The following is a 17,822-nucleotide window of genomic DNA, read 5'->3' as shown; positions in this document are numbered from 1 at the left end:
CAAAGGTTCATTCTAAAATGCGTTGCAACGCCTCGTCGGCGCTCTTTGATCTTGGCGTGTCCTTGTCCAGAAAGGCATTGTCTTTTGTACTTGACCAATTCCACAGACTTTGGCCCCCAGTGTCCAGAAGGAACAGAAGGTAGCGAGATAATGGTAATTATAGTGGATGCCATATTATATTTCAAAGAAATAAAAGACAATGCATGTTCTGTTATATTTCGTTTAAATGAACTTTGATAGTTTGGTTTCTGCCGGTTTTAGACTGGAACAGAATGGGAATGAATGCATTTTTAAACAACAAGTACAAAATGGTGGATATACGTACGGTTGTCTTTTTAAAATCTTGCGATTTTCTTGATGGATTTTATATTTATTAACTTTACATTATTTGTATTTACTTTTATCAATTTATGTTTATTTCCCTATTGTTTTCATTTAAATCATTTCTTCATTGATGCATAAATCCATTTATTAATTTGTTTGGGTTTTTTCTGTAAGACTATATGTCAGAATTACCTGATGTTTAACATCCAATAGCCGACGATGCTCTAGTGATGTCATTAAACAAAACAAACTTTTATTTTTAATTTATGTAAATTATCTAATATCTGACCAAAATTCCATTAAAAATAAATTATAATAATCAGGGGCGGATCCTATAAAATTCTAAAAGGGGATTTTGAATTTGTCGGAATGGTCAGTTATACACTTGCCTTCCAACTAGGGGAGAGGAGGGCAACTGGAGGGGTCAGTTATACATTTGCCTTCCAACTAGGGGAGAGGAGGGCAACTAGAGGGGTCAGTTAAACATTTACCTTCCAACTAGGGGAGGAGAGGAGGGCAACTGGAGGGATCAGTTATACATTTGCCTTCCAAGTAGGGGAGGAGAGGAGGGCAACTGGAGGGGTCAGTTATACATTTGCCTTCCAACTAGGGGAGGGGGGAAGACAACTGGAGGGTCGGTTATACACTTGCCTTCCAACTAGGGGAGAGGAGGGCAACTGGAGGGGTCAGTTATACATTTGCCTTCCAACTAGGGGAGGGGGGGGGAGACAACTGGAGGGGTCAGTTGTACATTTGCCTTCCAACTGGGGGAGGAGAGGAGGGCAACTGAAGGGGTCAGTTATACATTTGCCTTCCAACTAGGGGAGGGGGGAAGACAACTGGAGGGGTCAGTTATACATTTGCCTTCCAACTGGGGGAGGGGAGGGCAACTGGATGGGTTAGTTATACATTTGCCTTCCAACTGGGGGAGAGGAGGGCAACTGGAGGGTTTAGTTATACACTTGCCTTCCAACTAGGGGAGAGGAGGGCAACTGGAGGGGTCAGTTATACATTTGCCTTCCAACTAGGGGAGAGGAGGGCAACTGGAGGGGTCAGTTATACATTTGCCTTCCAACTAGAGGAGGGGGGAAGACAACTGGAGGGGTCAGTTGTATATTTGCCTTCCAACTGGGGAAGGAGAGGAGGGCAACTGGAGGGGTCAGTTATACATTTGCCTTCCAACTAGAGGGGGACTGGAGGGGGGAAGACACTTGCCTTCCAACTGGCAAGGGGTCAGTTATACATTTGCCTTCCAACTGGGGGAGAGGAGGGCAACTGGAGGGGTTAGTTATACACTTGCCTTCCAACTAGGAGAGAGGAGGGCAACTGGAGGGGTTAGTTATACACTTGCCTTCCAACTAGGGGAGAGGAGGGCAACTGGAGGGGTTAGTTATACACTTGCCTTCCAACTAGGGGAGAGGAGGGCAACTGGAGGGGTTAGTTATATACGTACTTTCCAACTAGGGGAGAGGAGGGCAACTGGAGGAGTTAGTTAAACATTTACCTTCCAACTAGGGGAAAGGAGGGCAACTGGAGTGGTCAGTTAAACATTTACCTTCCAACTGGGATAGAGGAGGGCAACTGGAGGGGTTAGTTATACACTTGCCTTCCAACTAGGGGAGATGATGGCAACTGGAGAGGTTAGTTATACACTTGCCTTCCAACTAGGGGAGAGGAGGGCAACTGGAGGAGTTAGTTAAACATTTACCTTCCAACTGGGGGAATGGGGGAGGGCAACTGGAGGGGTTAGTTATACACTTGCCTTCCAACTGGGGGAGAGGAGGGCAACTGGAGGGTCAGTTATACACTTGCCTTCCAACTGGGGGAGAGGAGGGCAACTGGAGGGGTTAGTTATACACTTGCCTTCCAACTAGGGGAGAGGAGGGCAACTGGAGGGTCAGTTATACACTTGCCTTCCAACTGGAGGAGAGGAGGGCAACTGGAGGGGTCAGTTATACATTTGCCTTCCAACTAGGGGAGGGGGGGGAGACAACTGGAGGGGTCAGTTGTACATTTGCCTTCCAACTGGGGGAGGAGAGGAGGGCAACTGAAGGGGTCAGTTATACATTTGCCTTCCAACTAGGGGAGGGGGGAAGACAACTGGAGGGGTCAGTTATACATTTGCCTTCCAACTGGGGGAGGGGAGGGCAACTGGAGGGGTTAGTTATACATTTGCCTTCCAACTGGGGGAGAGGAGGGCAACTGGAGGGTTTAGTTATACACTTGCCTTCCAACTAGGGGAGAGGAGGGCAACTGGAGGGGTCAGTTATACATTTGCCTTCCAACTAGGGGAGAGGAGGGCAACTGGAGGGGTCAGTTATACATTTGCCTTCCAACTAGGGGAGGGGGGAAGACAACTGGAGGGGTCAGTTGTATATTTGCCTTCCAACTGGGGAAGGAGAGGAGGGCAACTGGAGGGGTCAGTTATACATTTGCCTTCCAACTAGGGGAGGGGGGAAGACAACTGGAGGGGTCAGTTATACATTTGCCTTCCAACTGGGGGAGAGGAGGGCAACTGGAGGGGTTAGTTATACACTTGCCTTCCAACTAGGAGAGAGGAGGGCAACTGGAGGGGTTAGTTATACACTTGCCTTCCAACTAGGGGAGAGGAGGGCAACTGGAGGGGTTAGTTATACACTTGCCTTCCAACTAGGGGAGAGGAGGGCAACTGGAGGGTCAGTTATACACTTGCCTTCCAACTGGAGGAGAGGAGGGCAACTGGAGGGGTCAGTTATACACTTGCCTTCCAACTGGGGGAGGGGGGCATTTGGAGGGGTCAATTATACTCTTGCCTACCAACTGGGGGAGGGGGGGCATCTGGATGGGTTAGTTATACATTTGCCTTCCAACTGGGGGAGAGGAGGGCAACTGGAGGGTTTAGTTATACACTTGCCTTCCAACTAGGGGAGAGGAGGGCAACTGGAGGGGTCAGTTATACATTTGCCTTCCAACTAGGGGAGAGGAGGGCAACTGGAGGGGTCAGTTATACATTTGCCTTCCAACTAGGGGAGGGGGGAAGGCAACTGGAGGGGTCAGTTGTATATATTTGCCTTCCAACTGGGGAAGGAGAGGAGGGCAACTGGAGGGGTTCAGTTATACATTTGCCTTCCAACTAGGGGAGGGGGGAAGACAACTGGAGGGGTCAGTTATACATTTGCCTTCCAACTGGGGGAGAGGAGGGCAACTGGAGGGGTTAGTTATACACTTGCCTTCCAACTAGGAGAGAGGAGGGCAACTGGAGGGGTTAGTTATACACTTGCCTTCCAACTAGGGGAGAGGAGGGCAACTGGAGGGGTTAGTTATACACTTGCCTTCCAACTAGGGGAGAGGAGGGCAACTGGAGGGTCAGTTATACACTTGCCTTCCAACTGGAGGAGAGGAGGGCAACTGGAGGGGTCAGTTATACACTTGCCTTCCAACTGGGGGAGGGGGGCATTTGGAGGGGTCAATTATACTCTTGCCTACCAACTGGGGGGGGGGGGGCATCTGGATGGGTCAGTTATACTCTTGCCTACCAATTGGGGGGGAGGGCAACTGGAGGGGTCAGTTATACTCTTGCCTATCAACTGGGGGAGCAACTGGGGGGGGGTAGTTATACATTTGCCTTCCAACTGGGGTAGCGGGTAGGGCAACTGGAGTGGTTAATTATACATTTGCTTTCCAAATGGGGATTGGGGGAGAGCAGTGCATAATCTTCAGAGTTGGGGACAGTACCCCTTTCTCACTTCAGATTCCGACGCCTATGATTAATTCAGTTATAATTTCGCAGAATATGAACATATAAATGAGCGAAAAGTAATTGGACAAACTATTTAAATATGACCAGAAAAAAACAACAACAGCATGTGGACTGTATCAAAACAACAACCCTCCCCCCCAAAAAAAAACCCCCACAACAACAACCGATTTTGGGGGGACAAGAATGTGCAGCCCCCTAAAATCTGGCGCCCTAGGCCTGTGTCTAGTCGGCCTGTGTCTAGTCGGCCTGTGTCTAGTCGGCCTGTGTCTAGTCGGCCTGTGTCTAGTCGGCCTGCGCACTCATACGGCTGTGGTTATACATTATATACCGTGAAAGTAAAGTCATTTTAACGCAGTGGCGTAGCGAAGGGGGTGGGGGAGGGGCACGGGGGTCATGCCCTCCATCAAACTTTAAAAAAAACCTGTATTAAATTTTATAAAATCATATATATATATATATATATATATATATATATATATATATATATATATATATATATATATATATACATACATATACACACACACACACACACACAAACACACACATAGACACATATATATATATATACACACACACACATACATACATACATAGTGTGCCCCCCCCCCCCCCCCCACACGCCAATACACATACCACCACAGGCGCCAATATGGGTTGCCAGTGTTTTAAACGTCCCCTTAAAGGTTATGATCATTTGAGGGTCGCATGGCAGTACGAGCGTTTTTTAACGTCATGATCTGGGTACGAGCGTGTGTGAGGCTCGGGAGAGCAAGCTCTTAGGTTACATCCCCCACCCACCCCAGCCCGAACTCTATAGACAGTCATGTACAGTATTTTACTTTCTACAAATCACACAACAAAAATACCTTCAACGAAAATATTAATTATTCATATTTCCGAGTGCCTCTTTATTTTCATCTAATCGCCGTTTAATACCTGCTTAGGAAATTGATTAAATGTTTTATTTCTCGCTCTGGAAAGTACCTGAGCGCCGCGCGCAATTACCTCGATATGGGCGATAACACACGGAAACGGACGACCGTTTGTCGTAATTGTAATATCACTATTTGCGGCTATCGACCGGGCTTACCTGCGCGACGACTTGCTACCTGGACGCGCAGGTGTTAAAGGGCTGTCAACGCAGTAAGAGAGAGACGTGGGGGAAAATATGGCACTGAAATTAGTTAAGACAAAAGGGGATTTTTTTTTTTTTACATCTACTAAAAGTGGGTATTGTAAATTCAATTTTATTATAAATTAAATGATAGATTTTAATCAATTTTTTTATAGCCCTCTTTAAAAAAATGGATTAAAACCTAACATTTAATAACACTGATTGAAAAGATAATTTATAGTGTTACCATTAATTGGTAAACTTGTTTTGTTTTTTGTTTACCGACACCACTAGACCAGTAGGTGAAATTAAAATTTTTATTTTATATTGTCTTGAAAAAAAAAAATGTGGCCAAAAAAAACAAAAAAACAACAAAACCCAAACAAAACAAAAACATGCAAACAAACAAACAAACAAACAAATGTGGGTGGGCCTTTATTATCTCACGAGACATGAATTAAAATCGAGGTTTTATTTTATAATGGCCTTATGAGAAGTTTTATATAAGTTTCATACAGACCCGTTGGTGAGAACACCATGCGTTATTTACACACGCACGTGCGTTAACTATTTCAAGGAGAGTGGGGTGGAGGGTGGTGTGGAGGGTGGGGGTGGGGTGTGACAGGCTGATTTGTGCCCGACTCAGGCTTAGGATTTTCGAAGCAATCTTATTAGCGTTACGAAATCGTAAAACCATCGTAGGCTATGACGTCACTACAGCACATCCCACAGACAGCATAGCACATACTACGGCATTTGATATACCAGTCGTGGCGCACTGGCTGGAACGAGAAATAGCCCGATGGGCCCACCAACTAGGATTGGTCCGAGACCGACCGCGCATCAAGCGAGCACTTTACCACTGGTTCATTCATTTCAACTTATTTTTCTTCTTATATCTAATTAAGGTTCAAGCACGCTGTCCCGGGCACACATCTCAGCTATCTGGGCCCCATTGGTTTATTTCTAGTTCCAGCCAGTGCTCCACAACTCCGCGTTTCTGCTAGAAAGAAATTTATGAGTATGGCGCTATAGAATTGAATGCAACCAAAGTCAACAGGGGGTATAGGAGGCCTCTTCCAGAAAGAAAATGGGTTAAATTTAGGGTTAGGGTTATGAAAATCATACAGTAATGATAAGAGAAATTATTTGTGTCAAATTATTAATTAATTTTTTTTTTTAAATCTGCAAATATTTTTGGGTATGGCACCATACCCATTTTACCCTCTGGCAGAAACTCTGCTGAACTGGTGTAACAAAGGCCGTGGTATGTACTATCCTTTCTGTGGGATGGTGCATATAAAAATCCCTTGCTGCTGAACAAAAAGAGTAGCCCATGATGTGGCGACATAGGGATTCCTCTCTCTATGACCGGCCTCGATGGCGTCGTGGTTAGGCCATCGGTCTACAGGCTGGTAGGTACTGGGTTCGGATCCCAGTCGAGGCATGGGATTTTTAATCCAGATACCGACTCCAAACCCTGAGTGAGTGCTCCGCAAGGCTCAATGGGTAGGTGTAAACCACTTGCACCGACCAATGATCCATAACTGGTTCAACAAAGGCCATGGTTTGTGCTATCCTGCCTGTGGGAAGTGCAAATAAAAGATCCGTTGCTGCCTGTCGTAAAAGAGTAGCCTATGTGGCGACAGCGGGTTTCCTCTAAAAAAACAGTGTCAGAATGACCATATGTTTGACGTCCAATAGCCGATGATAAGATAAAAATCAATGTGCTCTAGTGGCGTCGTTAAATAAAACAAAACTTTACTATATCTGTGTGGTCCATAACCATATGTCTGACACCATATAACCGTTAATAAAATGTGTTGATTACGTCGTTAAATAAAATATTTCCTTCCTTATATTCACGTTTCCAGACAGGACAGCAACATTTCCTTCCTTCCTTCGCTCTGGTGGGAGCCGGTACCGGGCTGCGAACACAGTACCTACCAGCCTTATGTCCAATGGTTTAACCACACCACCGAGGCTAAACGTCCAGCCCCTTGAACGAAGAGAATGTCATATTAATAACCAATGACCACTGGGTCAGTCGGCGCACGCGCGTCACTTGCATAATCTTGACTCCTTTCTTTACCGTCACGGACACCACGGTCACAACGTGATTACGTTTACTCTGGGGAAAACGAAATATTTTTACTAATTAAAAGCAAACGATAATTTAATTATAATTAAACAACTCTCTCTAGAATGGTCACGTGTTGCAGGGTCAAAGGTTGTTACAATTTGTATTATATTGCAAAAGTCTCGTTCAGTCCAAACTCTTACATGTAAAAAGAAGAAGGAAGGAAATGTTTTATTTAAAGACGCACTCAACACATTTTATTTACGGTTATATGGCGTCAGACATATGGTTAGGGACCACACAAATATTGAAAGAGGAAACCCGCTATCGCCACTTCATGGGCTACTCTTTTCGATTAGCAGCAAGGGATTTTTATATGCACCGAATGATTAATAAATCAATATGCTCTAGTGGTGTCGTTAAACAAAACAAACTTCTTTTATACACATACTATTGTTATGCCTGAATCTTTTATGGATAGGGGCACGTTAATACAATTACCTAACTTAAAAAAAATGTAATAAAAATAATTCTGCATATTTGTATTGTTTTAACTATATACCCTCTTTCGTACGAAATTACTTATTTACCTTTAACCAGCCTCGGTGGCGTCGTGGTTAGGCCATCGGTCTACAGGCTATGGATTTAACTGGGTTCGGATCCCAGTCGAGGCATGGGATTTTTAATCCAGATAACTACTTCAAACTCTGAGTTAGTGCTTCGCAAGGCTCAATGGGTAGGTGTAAACCACTTGCACCGACCAGTGATCCATAACTGGTTCAAGAAAGACCATGGTTTGTGCTATCCTGCCTGTGGGAAGCGCAAATAAAAGATCCCTTGCTGCCTGTCGTAAAAGAGTATGTGGCGACAGCGAGTTTCCTCTAAAAAACAGTGTCAGAATGTTTGACGTCCAATAGCCGATGATAAAATAAAAAATCAAGGTGCTCTAGTGGCGTCGGTAAGTTTTATTTACGTTTGTGTTTGTTTTATTTTGTATATGTATGTGATGATCATAAGGTGAGATGTTCATTAATATATTATATGTCTGTCTGTACGTCGGCCTATCTGTATGTGTCTGTCTGTCTGTCTGTCTGTCGGCCTATCTGTATGTGTCTGTCTGTTTACGTTTTCTGTTTCCTTTGGGTATCTCTTAGAACATTTTAAAACAAGTGCTAAGCATCTTTGATAATGTTTTAAAAATATGTTTTTCGTTTTATACAATATTCGCTTGTTTACCACAGCTACACACACTGTTTCCATGATGCAATATTGCTTGTTTACCACAGCTACACACACTGTTTCCATGATGCAATATTCGTTTGTTTACCACAGCTACACACACTGTTTCCATGATGCAATATTCGTTTGTTTACCACAGCTACACACACTGTTTCCACGATGCAATATTCGTTTGTTTACCACAGTTCCATACACTGTTTCCATGATGCAATATTCGTTTGTTTACCACATTTCCATACACTAATTCCATAATCTCACCACAGAGTTTGTTTTTGTCTTTTGGAATATTTAACTTTTGGTATGTTGTGTTGATCGCTCGCAGCTGTTTACTTTAAATCTTTTTTTTTGGTTCGTTTTGTCTTGATAGTTCAATTCAGTATTGGTTTGTTTACTACAGCTCCATGCACTGTTTTCATGGTCTCACGCAGCGTTTATTTTTGTCTTTTTGAAGATTTCATTTTTTGGTATTTAATGTTAATATGCTTAATTGTGTCATTCAGAAATGTGACTCTTTCATTCATGTCTATACTATTTTTATTAGTAATTTTAGAATTTTACATTGATGTTGATAATCAGATAACAAAGTTTGACATCCGATAGCCGATGTGATTTTGTGTGTGTGCTGGGGTGTCATTCATTCATTCATTCATTCATTCATTCATTCATTCATGTATGTATGTATTCATTCATTCATTCATTCATTTTTATGCCTAATGGTTAAAAGAAACAAAATATATATCATGAAAACACATCTTTGTGAATAGGTTCTACAAGCTAATGTTTGGTTTCTAAACGTATAGACATATTATATAAAAATAAGGAACCGTTAGTCGGCTGAAATTTGGTGCGGTCTATAGATGACAGGACCGCATCGATCGTCATGGGTACCGGAACACCTGGCTCTACACATCTATTGGCTCGCTCTTGGTGTTTTATTTCTGCTCATTACTCACGCGAGATATTGCGAGAAAAATAGGCCTTTCTTCTTAAAGCGGAGCGAGTAATGTCGTCGTTAAAAATAATGAGTAAAAATTTTAATACAGATTTTTGTGAATGCTTTTTCGTCGCGGCGTCTTCTTCGTCGTGATTGGTGCATTGTCTTCGTTCCAACGGTAATGCGCTCCAAACTGCATCGCTCCCACAATGGCGCGATTGTCAGATATTTCTATTAATTGAGAATCAAGTGGCAAAGATTCACCCTTTTTGTTCCATCTTCAAAGAGAAACGCGAAAACCTTGCATTAACGAACAGTAAACATTAGAACATTTCCGTAGCAATAACTTAAGTTTATTAATAATTACTGGGCGTTATTTGAACGGTGTCGTCGTTTGAATATTGGTAATATTCTTCCACAAACGGAACAACGATAGTCTTTGACAAAAAAAAAAGGAATCTAAAGGAAAAGAAAAAACTTATAAAGAATTTAATTCCATATTGCAAAGTGTTGTAGATTAATTAACATTTTTACAGAAAGTAAGAGTTCACACATGTCAAAATCGTAATGATAGCTATGTGGAGTACAAAAGGAAATGGAAAAAAGGATTCAAATTAGAGAAATATTAGCTGATGAAAATGTTTTACGTTAATGCGATTTAAATGTGTAATCAAATATAAAGGGGAGAGGTAAGCAATGTGCAAGTAATGAAAGAAAGAAATGTTTTATTTAACGACGCACTCAACACATTTTATTTACGGTTATATGGCGTCAGACATATGGTTAAGGACCACATAGATATTGAGAGTGGAAACCTGCTGTCGCCACTTAATGGGCTACTCTTTCCGATTAGCAGCAATGGATCTTTAATTTGCGCTTCCCACAGGCAGGATAGCACAAACCTTTGTTGAACCAGTTATGGATCACTGGTCGGTGCAAGCCTTGCGGAGCACTCACTCAGGGTTTGGAGTCGGTATCTGGATTAAATATCCCATGCCTCGACTGGGATCCGAACCCAGTACCTACCAGCCTGTAGACCGATGGCCTAACCATGACGCCACCGAGGCCGGTATAAGATATTGACGAAGTATTTTTAAAGTTTGGCTATTTGTCAGTACTCGGTTCTTAAGAACTGCTTTATTGAAATACTTGAAAGTAAGAACTTGGGGCATACATATACGCAGTGATTTATAACGATAGCACCCCTGCGCGTGCTGTAACCTCACCGTGGTGCAGGGGTGTAACATTCTCTTTGAGAATGACCAATACAGCACAAATTGAAGTTTAGAGTAAAAGTCAGTATCTATCTGTGATATTTGTATTTGTATTTTTGCACAGTTTTTTACACTGTTTTTATTTATATCTTGAATTTTTCTGTTGATGTTGATCATCACCTTATTTGTTTCCATTACCATAGTTTGACACCCAATAGCCGATGTATTTTTCGTGCTGGGGTGTCGTTAAACATTCATTCATTCATTATAACGATAGCATTGGCTGATGTAGGACATTTCTACGAATGGAGGGTGAGGGGGAAACTCTGAACAAATGAAGAGTGGACCGTAGCCCAGTGGTAAAGTGCTCCCCTATTGCGCGGTCAGTCTATGATCAATCCCATCGGGCTATTTCACATTCTCGTTGCAGCCAGTGCTCCACAACTGGTATAACAAAGGCCGTGGTATGTACTATCCTGTCTGTGGGATGGTGCATATAAAAGAGCCCATGCTTCTAACTGAAAAGAGTACCACATGGTATGGAAGAAGGAAATGTTTTATTTAATGACGCGTTAAACACATTTTATTTATGGTTATATGACGTTAAGGACCACACAGATATTGAAAGTGGAAACCGGCTGTCGCCACTTCATGGGCTACTCTTTTCGATTAGCAGCAAGGGATCTTTTATATGTACCATCCCACAGACAGGGTAGTACATACCACGGCCTTTGATATACCAGTCGTGGTGCATTGGCTGGAACGAGAAATAGCCCAATGGCCACACCGACGGGGTTCGATCCCACACCGACCGCGCATCGAGCGAGCGCTTTACCACTGGGCTACATCCCGCCCCTGATATAACAAAGGCCGTGGTATGTACTACCCTGTCTGTGGGATGGTGCATATAAAAGAGCCCATGTACCACATGGTATGAAGAATTTAGTGGGTTTCCTCTCTATGACTGTCAAAATTACCATATGTTTGACATCCAATAGCCGATGACTAATAAATCAATGTGCTCTAGTGGTGTTGCGCGGTCAGTCTATGATCGATCCTGTCGGGCTATTTCACATTCTCACTCCAGCCAGTGCTCGAGAACTGGTATAACAAGAAAGAAAGAAAAAATATTTTATTTAACGACACACTCAACACATTTTATATACGGTTATATGGCATCAGACATATGGTTAAGGACCACACAGATAATGAGAGAGGAAACCCGCATATAAAAGAGCCCATTCTGCTAAATGAAAAAGAGTACCACATGGTATGAAGACAGCGGGTTTTCTCTCGCATTATTTGTGAGGTACTTAACCATAATAAGCATGTTTTTGGTGTTTTTGGCTATTTCATTTGCATTTTCCAACAGACAGGACAGCACATACTGCGGCCTTTGTTGCACCAGTCGCGGGGATCAAACCAAATCAGAGCATTGTTCTACTGAGGTGATTCGATCCTAACGACGCAAGCACCCCAAGCGAGCGCTCCACCGACTGACCTAGTAGCTGGTCAATCCCTTAGACTTAAGGGGCGAAACATAGCCCAGTGGTAAAGCGCTCGTTTGATGCGCGGTCGGTTTGGGATCGATCCCCGTCGGTGGGCTCATTGGGCTATTTCTCGCTTCAGCCAGTGCACCACGAATGATACATCAAAGGCCATGGTATGTGCAATCTTGTCTATAGGATGGTGCATATAAAAGATCCCTTGCTGCTAATCGAAAAGAGTAGCCCATGAAGTGGCGACAGTGGGTTTCCTCTCTCAATATCTGTGTGGTCCTTCACCATCTGCCCGAAGCCATATAACCATAAATAAAATGTGTTGAGTGCGTCGTTAAATAAAACATTGTCCTTCCTTAGATTTAAGTAACATTGAACCAGACGATGGATGCAGCCAGATGGACTGAGACAAGGTTCAAATCCTGATAATCACAGTTGATTTTATATCGGCCCATCTAACTACAAAGTTCGCTGTAGCGGTAACAATATGGCGTCTTCTGGTCAGTGTGCGGCTTCGCTGTGACAACATCACTCAAGTCTCGTGTGATCTGCCCGTTGGATTGCCATCTGGACCATCTGCACGCGACATGCATCATCTTTGGCCGAGTCGTGTCGTGGAAATTGAAGCGCGTGAAGGTTGCACTGTACCAAATCACCCGATTCCCATGGCCCGTGATTATAAAACTTTTAGAAGTCAGACTCAATCTTTAAAGGGACATACTCTAGTTTTTAAACACTAAGGCACATTTTTTACTATTATAACCATTTTTGATAACTGAAATTATACTTTAGTTAGATTTTATGATTTAGATTATCAATTTCCGTACATTCGAAGTGTTTCTGTTCATCCTGGTGTTTTTAATATCACAAAATGCATTAATCATATTTTAACCAAAAAAAACGCACGTGCGTCTGAAAAGTAACAGTTATGGAGTCGAGTTTTAGTCTATTGTTAGAGACTCATGTTTCACTCAATTGTAACTTTTACCAAATGTGTTACAGGTTTGTAGATTAATTAAACTTAGTGTTAATTTTCACGGGTTGAAACTAGTCTGTCCCTTTAATGACGTCACATGCATACTTTGTAGGACGTTACGATGAAGTTAAAGTATCAGACACCACTAGAGCACAGTATTAATTAATCATCGTCTTAGAGAGGAAACCCGCTACATTTATATACACTTTCCCACAGACAGGAAAGCACATACCACGGTCTTTGACCAGTTGTGGTGCACTGGTTGGAACGAGAAAAAACAAATCAGTTGATTGGATCCACTGAGGTTGTTGGATCCTGCGACGCAAACATCTGAAATCAAAATGGTGATCACGAAAGAAATGTTTTATTTAACGACGCACTCATCACATTTTATTTATGGTTATATGGCGTCAGACATATGGTTAAGGACCACATAGATATTAAGACAGGAAACCTGCTGTCGCCACTTCAAGGGCTACTCTTTTCGATTAGCAGTACATACCAAGGAGGAAACCTGCCATATTTTAACCATTATTAGTAAGAATCTTTTATATGCACTTTCCTACAGACAGAACACAACACAACCTTTTCATATTGAAGAGTTTCGTGTCAAAGTTACAGTTGCCAGAGTAAATGCAGTTGAAGTTCTGACTGGTAGTAAAATGTGCAAATGCTGTTATTTATTGGCAATAAATTAACATGTTTTTGTTTGGTATACATTTGTTTTGTATTATACACTAGAGGTTGAAAATAGTGCAGGATACAATAAACAATGGAACTGCGATTTTCACTAACGATGAGGATCCTAAGTGACCTCCCATTTTCTTTCAGGTAAATTAAATGTGAGGTGCCACACTTTTTATTGGTGTGTTTTCTGGGTGTGGGTGTGTTGGTAATGTTTATCATACTTCCATCAGAGAACTGTTCAAGCATACCTGTCGTGGGCATAACCTCTTGACTTTGCAAGAGACAGATGCCTAGGGATGTTGACACGCTGCAAAAATGTCAGTTTGATTTTAAAAAATGTTAACATTATCGGCATCGGGAATTAATTTGGGCCAAAAGAACCCACCAGCACCATCCATGCCCGTGACATGTCGCCGGAAGTGGTACGCGCGAAGAGTATTGGATCGGTGCGCACGCATGGCCGCTCATCCGACAGCCATTACAGTTAATTTTGTGACGGTTTTACGACAGGGTTTTTACCGATTGCTTTTGTTAGGATCATGTTGGGATATTGCGGGTAGATTGATTGTAGTCCCTACGCGTGAGGAGATAAATCAAGTTGTTATGGGTGGTCCATAAAACTTATTAGATTATACGAAAAGAAGAACTTTTGGGGGAAGGGGAGAAAGAGGGGACGCAAAAGAACCCAAATTGTTTTGCATGGGCATAACAAACATTGCAAAGCCTGCCTGCATGCATGCTTATCTGCCTACGTGCCTGCCTATCTGTCTTATTTTGTTAACGACACGACTAAAACACATTGATTTATTGTTGTCCTGGACAGACAACCGAGAAAGCTGAGGTGTGTGCCCAGGACAGCGTGATTGAACCTTAATTGGATATTAGCACGAAAATAAGTTGGAAGTGAAATGACCACGATTTAATGTGATTTATTTAACGATACCACTAGAGCACACTGATTAATTAATCATCGGCTATTCGATGTTAAACATTTGGGAGGAGGAAACCCGCTGCATTTGTCCATTAGTAGCTAGGGATCTTTTGTATCCACATTCCCACATACAGGACAGCACATACAACGGCATTTGATATACCAGTTGTGGTGCACTGGTTGGGGCGGGAGAGGGAGGGGGTGGTCAATCGGAGACTGGTTTCACTGAGATGGTTCAATCCTACGATGTAATCAACTTGAGCGAACGCTCTACCGACTGGACTAAAGGAAGGAAATGTTTCATTTAACGACGCACTCACGGTTTTATGGCTAAGGACCACACAGATATTGAGGGAGGAAACCCGCTGTCGCCACTTCATGGGCTACTCTTTTTCGATTAGCAGCAAGGGATCTTTTATATGCACCATCCCACTGACAGGATGGCACGTACCACGGCTTTGGTGTACCAGTCGTGGTGCACTGGCTGGAGCGAGAAATAGCCCAATGGGCCCACTGAAAAATGGCGATCAGATGCAATATCGCAAGCAGTGAAGCAATAATAACGAAGAAACTATAAAACGAATGTTGACTTTTGAGTCGTTCGCTTTCTTTGTGTCCCTGCGTCGTTCTCTGTGGGCATATTTCACACACGATAAACCCCACTTCCACGTGAACTGCACGTGCGCTCCAGGGAAAGTTGATTGGCAGTTATTGATTGGAATCTTGTTCCGGAAATTAATCACGACACAAGATGGCCGCCGCTTGTTTATGCAATGCCAAGAGCATCCTGGGAGTGAGACTGTCACGTTAGTCGTTTATACCATTATAAATGTCGCTTATTACACGCATAAAGAAAACAAAACAAGCTAAAAAATAACTAAAAAGAAATTAAAGAAAAGACGCTAAGAACAAATCACAATTTTCGTATAGGAACATGAATAATTTATATCATATTTAACTATGTATAGAAAGAAAAAAAAAGGAGATTTTTTTTTCTTTTCCGAAGTGTCATTTAAATTTATATTGAAACGTCGTTCGTTACTAATGAAGTTATTTGATGAAATCAAAGAAACAAAAACGTGAGCAAACTGGGGTCCTTCCACAGTAAGAACATTTCTCGACATGTCATTGTTGTGTCTCTGTCTTTATTTTGTTAATAGACCTAGCCTAACAGCAAATATTGACTAGCCCTGTAGTATCAGTTGATTAAATTTGGTCGCAAATATAATGTGGTCCCCTGTTTCTTTTCACCAGTGTGTGTGTGTGTGTGTGTGTGTGTGTGTGTGTGTGTGTTTATGTGTGTGTGCGTGCGTACGTGCGTGCGTGTATATACTATATCATGATAGAAGTATTAGATATAATTGCGAATTTTTCTCTCTCACAATATCTGTCCTGTATAGACCGATGAGGAAACTGCTTGATTTTGTATTCAGGTCGGCGTGCTATCATCGTCATCCCCACCGTCACCACCATCACCAACTTCATGTTCATTATCACGACCATCACCATCACCACCGTCACCACCATCATCATCTTCATCATCATGACCATTACAATCATTTCATTTTTTTGTTTTTCATCATGACAATCTCAAACACCATCATCATCAAGATGATCAATTATAATATAACTAAAATCAGATTGCAGCATGACCAACATCTTCATTATTAACACGCTAACCACCATGACTATCAATCTTATCATCGTCACCGCAACTACCACCAGAATCACAATCATCATCGCCATCATTATCATCCTCTTCACCATCATCATTATGATTCTCATCACCATCACCATCATCGTCACTACAGCCATCATTACTACCACCACCACAACCATCACCATCACCACAACCATCACCATCATTACCATAACCATCAACACAACCATAACCATCAACACAACCATCATCATCATTATGATCATCACCACCACCAACCACAACAACAATCATCATCATCATCATCATAACCACCATCACCACAACCATCATTATAACCACCATCACCACAACCATCATTATAACCACCATCACGACAGCCATCACCATCACCACCACAACCATCGTCATAACCACCATTACCACAACCATCACCATCATCATTATCACCACTATCATGATCACCACCACCATCATCATCATCATCATCATCATCACCTCAGGTCCTCAACCATCATCATAATCACATCACCATCAACATTTAAAAATAATTTATTGAAAATATTTAATTATCTAACTATCTAATTATCTATATAATTTATCTAACAGATTTTACAGTTTTTGTTTCTGCGCTTTTCTTTCTTTAAAAAAAGAAGAAAACCCCCCAAAAACCCCCTCAAATAACCTAATAAAGGACAGCCGTAAACAAAACGAAAGGAATACAAAAAAAAGAGAAAAAAGGCCAATTCCCCAGTGCATGGAACTTAATATCAATCACCTTTCCATCTCAAGCGGACGCGAAGCAATTCACTCGATTCCGATTACTGATGAGTAATCAATCCCCGGCTCTCAAACACAGGTAATTTCCTGCCACGGACAGGTAAATGGATTAACAGGTAATCTACCACCTCCCGGGATGTCTCTTACAGGGCGGGTAATGTCACGCGACAATTCAATTTGCGGCGCTTTCGCGGTAAATTCGATCCGACGTCATTAAATATCTGTCCAGGTATAAGTGATATATATGCATCACCTTTTTAATAAGACGTGCGCATATTCAATCGTCTTTGGCCAACCTTGTCGGTTGGCCATGTCATGTCGTTATCTGACGTATTAACATGCAATTGTTCTTTGTTTGCAACGATTGGGAGCATTTAACAGACCGCGTTACATTGAAATTAGGTCATTATGTTATTAAACTGGTTGTAATTATACAGTAATTATACCGTTACACAAAGTAAGTGGAATGTTTTTCTAAATGTCTCCCGTCTAGCCAACAGCAGGTATTAAAAGTAACATGTGAGACAAGATTTAAAATGTATGATTATATACTGACAAAAACAAAACAAACTAAAACAAAAAACAAACCAAAAAAACCCCAAAAACCCACACAAAAAACCACACACACAAAAACAAAGCAAA

The sequence above is a fragment of the Gigantopelta aegis genome, chromosome 11 (genome assembly GCF_016097555.1).
Source record: "Gigantopelta aegis isolate Gae_Host chromosome 11, Gae_host_genome, whole genome shotgun sequence".
In the NCBI taxonomy this organism is placed as follows: domain Eukaryota; kingdom Metazoa; phylum Mollusca; class Gastropoda; order Neomphalida; family Peltospiridae; genus Gigantopelta; species Gigantopelta aegis.
This window is presented reverse-complemented; position numbering follows the sequence as displayed.